The sequence below is a fragment of the Copadichromis virginalis genome, linkage group LG20 (genome assembly GCF_057382275.1).
Source record: "Copadichromis virginalis isolate Kocher_CV1m ecotype Utaka linkage group LG20, C_Virginalis_male_GT1.1, whole genome shotgun sequence".
NCBI lineage: Eukaryota > Metazoa > Chordata > Actinopteri > Cichliformes > Cichlidae > Copadichromis > Copadichromis virginalis.
Genome location: NC_140637.1, coordinates 23,368,826 through 23,376,240, shown reverse-complemented (window position 1 = coordinate 23,376,240; position 7,415 = coordinate 23,368,826).

Sequence of the window (7,415 nt, the reverse complement as noted above, 5' to 3'; positions counted from 1 at the left end):
AAAGTTAGAAAACCCGCGTGAGAACTGTATCTTGTGGTTGCTGCTGGATTTGATTATGGCACTCTTGCATTATATGGAAATGGACATGGCAAAAGAAGACAATGTCGCAATGCTCATTTATGGTGATGACTAATGGACTGCATCAATTTCATTTTTAGCTTATTATCACTAAATCATGTTCATGCATTTATTTCCTTTTCAGTCCAATTTGTATCCATGAGAGTGCTTTGTTAGTAAATAGAGCCCGACATGTCATTTCCCAACGGGGTGATTTAACTCTGTGTGATCTCCACTGAGGCCTTGATGGTGTGGTGCTGAATATGTCCATCTCTTGGATGAAAAAGCTTGTTTTCCCATTCTCTGCATCTCGTGGGGCTTCTCAACTTTATCACTTCCAGACAGTTCGATGACCGTGTACACGCACATGCACATCCACACTTGTGGGTGTTCAGCCTGTAAAAGCACAACACGAGATTGATACGAGCAGCAAGGCACAAAAACAGCTGCAATTCTGACACGAGGGTAAGCCGAGTCCTGCACAGTGTGGCCTTCTCATTTTTTAAACAAACATTAAATGGAAATTCCTCAACGCAGTGAAAGGAAAATACAAACACATAAGCACGTGGAGTAGATCGAGTGGAAAGTCATGGTGTTTCCCAGTCCGGGAAAACCAAGTAATCAAACCTTAGGATCAGGAGCTGTGCAACAAGCCTATATCCTCGCTGATAAGCCAAAATCCTGTTCCTATCATGCTCTGACCTTTTGGTTCACAGAAACTTTCAGTAATCCAGAGAGATTTTTTGTGTTGCGTCTTTTCCAAAATATTCACTGCAGCAATAGCGTTCAAATCTGCCTTCAGCGCTCTGGGTTGTTTCTGTGTGTTCTCCCTCCTTTTTGCTGCCTTGATGCTTCAGGTGCTTTGGTTCGCTCTCACACAAATGCTTATGAGACTAATTATTTTATTACCCTGTTTCTCTGTCTCATCCTTATAATAGAGTAGGTGTGCCCCACTTTTTGCCCAATTTACACATCTAGTTGGATAAGCAGTTAAGAAAAACAGATGAAGGGAAGATATACATCCATGCACAAAAAGATCCATTCACCTTGGGTAACAAAGTAAGAATTTGGAAGCCAGGAGCCCTCCTGTCTGAGTGTCTCAGTTTGCACTGTTCTCAGAAAGAATTATTCCATCAATCACAGAAACGTGTTGTGTTGAAATGTATTTTATCGCCCAACTATTTGGAGCTTTTGCTACATTATTGTAAACCTTGCTTTACATCGTCTGGCAGGACATTCAACCTCACGGGATTAGGATGAATGTGATCGTTTTTAGATCAAACACATCCAGAAAGATTAAAAATGGCCAATAAAACTAAAACCTGATGTAGCGTAAACATTTAGAGCCACGTTTAAAGTAAAAAAGGAGCCTGAAATGTGCAGACATTACGTCATTTGTCTTCGTATAAACTTCCTCCATGTAAACAGTCGCCATGAAGACAGAGGGCTGTACACAGATCAACGAATGTTTGAACTTGTTGAACAGTGTCTGTAAACCCACACCTGTAGAAATAGGTGTATGGAATGGTCATTAGTGGCACTCCTGCCATATTGTAACATTCTGCAGTGTAGCGTGATGGCAGAGATCACTTCACATTGATAGGAGTTGGAGTTGGAGAGACTGAGGCTCATAAAATGTTTTTTTCCCTCTTTTACCAACAGATTTCCGAGCATTTCAATTCAAAGAATGCTCATGCTATACCCATTTTTATTAAAATAAATAAATGTTATAAGATTTGTAACATTTTTAACATATCTGTTAGTTGCCAGTCGAAACAAAGAGACTAGGTCACTCAACATCTTTAGCTGCTCATACATCCTGTTGGTGTATGAGGACCAATGGAGAAGACTCAAATACAGATGCCAAACTAATAAACCGAGAAAAACAAGAGGAGCAAGTAGGACACCAAAGAAACAACTGGAAATAAGGAAAGGACCTAACTCTGACCCATTAGATAAATGCTTTACCACAGCTAATTAGAGTCACTGAAGAGGCTTCTCTGTCGTGTTGGTGCCTTTTGAGGCATTTTAATGAAATCTGACAAAAGTTTTGGCATGCTGTGTGGTTAATTGTATTAGTACACTGTCAAAGAGCCAGGGATCTGTTTGCTATTCACACATGAAGTGCATGGATCTATCTTGCTAACCAAGCTTGCCTGCTATAGGCCGTGCCTTTATTCTAACCACTTGGTCTACAGTTTGAAGTAATTTTGATCAAACTTTCTTTAGGAAATATAATGGAATACGCTCGTTTTGTCCCAGAGATAATTTCATAGGATTACATTTCACTGGACATTAGTTAGCCAGGGATTTTACTCACTAATTAGGTCGGACATCAAAGTACAAACAGATGCACTTGAAAGTGTCAGACTGGTCTGAAAATAATGGGATCTGGGTCATATTAAAATGCCAGATACGGATTCAAAAACACTTTGGACACATAGTGACAGCTCAGAAAAACATTTATCTTCTTTGTTATTAAAAGAAATCCAGCAGCTGTTAAACAATATGTTTGCTTTATTTGCTCCTATGAGAGAGGATATGTTCAGAAATTGGCCGAATTTCACAGATCACACACAGGGACCAGGACATAAAGAGCCTTATAGTCCAGTACATTGGTATGCAGACTTACCCGTGCATGCACACATGCACAAACAAAAACAGGCACCTTAGTTTAAGTGGACGGCTGCAGCCACTAAAGCGTGTTTGTTTTTGTGCTGATGGTCAGTTCCAATAGGCAGACTTTCAAAGCTGTCTCTAATCCGTTTGATTAGCTGAACCCAGGCACCCTGGCTGCACACAAAGAGCTCTTTCACACATGCAACCACTGCTTGCAGCTACATGTGATCTCAGGAATCTTTACATCATCAAATACTCTGCTGATCCCCATCTCTTTTGTCCTTGTTGGCAGATAAGTCTGAAAACTTGATATGATGTATTAGGGTAGATTATCGTGTACACAGATGATTTCAAGCTCGGTAAAAACTTTTCTTGTGACTCTTGTGTGTTTAAAGTACACATTTTCTTATGAAAATGTGACTCTTCAGCACAGATGACAAACTATGTTAAGAGATGCACAGAAAAAAACTTGCAGTCCAACAGACTGACAACAAAAAACAGTTCCACCTCAATCATTACTTTTTTCTCTCATTAGGATAAAAGGTAAAAATGCACTCCTACAAGCTTACTGGATCACAGAAACATAAAACATAAATGTTCAAATTAAACACATAAAAAGTTATGATACCCTGATTTTATGTCCCTCTCAGCTAAACCAAAGGGGTTCTTTGTTTCACTGTTGTAAATGTGCTTAAAAATAAACTGCCACATCACTCAAACTCCATGAGCCATAAACTTCCTGTCCTCTGTGAGCTGCTACACCTGTCAGACTTTCCACTCTCACAGACTCATCATTTACAGATTTTGAAACATTTTGAAAAAGTCACCTGCTTACTTAATAAACCAATTGCAACCCCTGACCTTTTGCAGATTGTTCCTGTCAGCATATACTTTTGAAGAAGCAAAGACCTCATCAAGCACTGGGATTTGGGGGAACCTTTGTATTACCTCGTAATGCATTTGCTTTGCTCCTCAATAAAATTTGCATTGCCTCGACTCACACAGAAAGGATAAGTCAACACATCTGACCTACATTTTCCCCAAATTTAATAGAAACATGTTCACATGGAAGTAGCCGTGACGGAACCAGATGACCAGACGGAAACATGCGCAGGTCTAGAGTCACATATTTCTCACAAGATGACAAACTATAATCATAAAAAAAAGAAATATCATAATAGAGACTAAATGCATTACAGTTGATGCAGACAAAAAGAAAGGCTGACTGAAAAAACACTGCAAAAGATGGCTTAGATATACTCGTTTCAAACAAATTTTAAGTAACTAAACTTTTTAAAATTTGCTGAAGTTTGCATGGGCTGAAAAAAGAAGCTTAACCAAGCTAGCTACAGTATTAACTGATAAAATAGCACTCCACTTTTGCATCATCTGCACCCATCTGTCTATGCCTTAAAGCTGATGGCTTGTTAAGGCGGAACAGATAGAAATATAACATGAACATCTTCAGCTCAAGTTGTAAGTTTCACTTCTTGTTAGACCTCATATTTGGTCTCATTTTGTGTTATTGTTTTAAAAAAACCGGTTCAGTTGCTCCTTGAATCAAAACAAAGCAAATAGTTCCCAAAATGTCTGAGAATGTGACCATAAACAGGATCTGTTTAACATATGAATAAATGGCAGCAGAAATGCATTCCGTCTTGTTAAATTTATGTCAGCATGCCATTAGCAGCTCCCATGTGTTGCTATCTCTGGTCCTGAACCTGATAAGTAATGGAAGGGCCATCTGGTTTGACAGCACCTCTGACATCAAATGTTTTCTGTTAAAAGACCAGAAAAAAATCTCCCAGGGAGGACCAGCATGGTCAAAGTGATGTGAACACAGCCATGCAGTTGAAACCTAACACATGATTCAGGGAGTGAAGCATACGTTGTAAAACGGTGGTGATCCAAAAAACCACAGAGGAACCATAAAAACCTGTAGTGTGAAGAGCTGAGACCGAGCGCTCTTCTTTGGTTTGCTTCACCCGTCCTGGATTAAAGATTTCACGAGTCCCCCAAAAGTTCACTGCTCACCCAATCTCAGTTCCGCTCAACGCTTTTACAATATAAACTGGAAAAAAAATCAAGTGAAGAGGGAATGGCTTGAATTCTGTTTTCACAGCTTTGTTCTTCCCTACACAACACAAGACCTTTAAATGGACAAACCCAGATGGTCAGAAACATATTATGTCATGTTTGTTTTGACACTATGTACCACCTTCTCCTACACACAAGCATAAATGCACACACGTGCATGTTTTACAGCTGCCTTCTCTAATGGAAAAAGACACCCATTTTCTCATGACCGCTGTCATAAATAAAATAACACAATGTCAAAACATTTAATGAAATGTGCATTAGCTATCATCCCCAAAAGACCAATTAAAAGGTGTGTTCCACAATTTAAGAGACTGTTCCAGACAAAGGCACTTGGGAGGCAGGCTGACTGAAAGCTTGTCCGCCTTTATGTGTATACGTGTGTGTGCGTGCACGCGTGTGCGTATGAGTGTGCAGGCTGTGCGTGACTTTTATGCGACACAGAGGAGAGACAGATCTTGGTTAAGAAGGGAGTGTCGGTGTGAAGGGACAGTGGAAGCAGGCGGCCTTGTGTCTCTTGGGTGCATCTCTGTTCTGCTCGCTGAATACGCAGCAACAGTTAATGACATGTTTTCACAAATGACAATGACGACGACGAAACAGATAGACCATAAAGCGTACATACCAGCAGAATTATCCAGGTTTGATAGGTACACTCAGCTCTTTCTCTCCTTTCCCTCACTCTTTCCCCTCTCTGTTTCTCATCTGGTGCTCCTAGCCAGCTGTGAGATTGCCCAACCAGCCAGCCAGCGTGAGACATCTGGGATACATTGGGCTTGTGAGACAAGAGAGAAGGGGCAGCTGGAAGCTATCAGAACCCAGGAGATCAGCAGATCTGTTCAGTGTGTATGAGATCTGACCTGTCCTGAGCGCTGAGTTCATCCCATACAAGACTGATGTGAAGGTAAAAACGAGGGTCAGTGACTAAAATGCTGAGAAATTAATTTACTGAAGGTTTACTTTGAGGTTTTAGGTTTCTGTTGATTGCACCAGGGGGTTTTTTTTGCAGATTTTTCCATGACAGGAGTTGAATATTTGCTTGTGATAACGCAGAGCGGAACTTTGGTTCTACTTCATTTTATCGAGTTTCAGAAAGCATTTGTCAAACGCTATATTGATTTTTTTTTTTAATATAGTTTTTACATTTTAAAAGAAAAATAGAAAATAGAAAATTCAAAAACCCTAAATAAATACAGACTGAAATGTAAAACTGATTTATTTTGTCAAAAAGCTTTAAAGGAATTGGCTGACCCTTGCAAATAGTGGGTGGGGACGCTGCGCTCAAAGCCAGAGATGGGAGGATCTCTTGTTTTTGACATCATACAGGGCAGGGATTACTTGCACACATGCTGACCTCACTGTTACGTTGTTTAAAAAGCTGGTCATGTTTAATATGAGGATCCAAATACTGTGCACATATACTTAAGAGTGAGTGTCAGCAAGCTAGCATTAGCCCACCCTGCTGAGTTAAAGTGGAATATGAGATACGATGCAATAATTGTCTGTTAAACAAAAACAAAAAGTTCTTTGTAAAAAAGCAAGATAGGGGTGCTGGCTGGCTGGTAGACTGAGGGTGCTACTGACTAGTGAGGTCATTTACATCTGGGATTTATAGGGTTTGGCAGGTGTTGGAACCCCTGATCCAGTGAATGGAAGCAGCAGGGGAAAATGACTCACCTCAAAACAACTCATGAATTTATTGAAATTGTACTGTGCACTGTTGGACCTGTTCTCTTTGCAGGACATGTGATCAGGTGACCAGTGCTGCTGGCTGTGAGGTTTGCTACTCTTTAATGTATTAAACCAACTTCATTTTTTATGCACATTCACTGACAACCCCCCCCCCCCCCCCCCTCAAAAAAACAAACAAAAAAACCCCAAAACTATTTCATGTGATGCAGAGCAAGCAGCTGGAGTACACCCAGAATGCAGGACTCAGAAGACAGGTGGAAAACTCAAAATCACAGCAATATCGCTGGCAAAAAGGCACTGCAAAATTAATAGCTATGCTGGGTTGGGACAGACTAAGACAGACTATGCACAATATACAGATGCTCAAGAGTTGGGCGTTCGCCTTGTAATCAGAAGGTTGCCGGTGGTGGTGGTCAGAGGTGGCGCCAGTGTTCGGCAGCCTCCCCTCTGTCAGTGCACCCCAGGGTGGCTGTGGCTACAATGTAGCTTGCCATCACCAGTGTGTGACTGGGTGCATGACTGGATGTGTAAAGCGCTTTGGGGTCCTTAGGGACTAGTAAAGCGCTATATAAATACAGGCCATTTATACACAGAAGGAAATTAGGGCAAAGCTGACACACCTGTGGACCACAGCTGAACGAATCTGACTGATGACGAAGCGAAGAAAACGCGAACATCACACACACACAAGACATGAGACTATCAGAATAAAACAGGAAATAACACACTGAGACCAGACTAAGGCACGTGAACTTCACACAGAGACAATAAACAGACATGAAGACATGGCTGATGAAAGGATAGAACATGTTGCTAGCTACACTGGTAATAAATACCACAACCAGTCTTTTCTTTTCTTTTTAAACACTGAATTTGAACCCATTCAAGGGAGTTGTGAGGAGAGTGGAAACACCATAGAGACACATTACTTTCTCATTTATCGAGTTAAA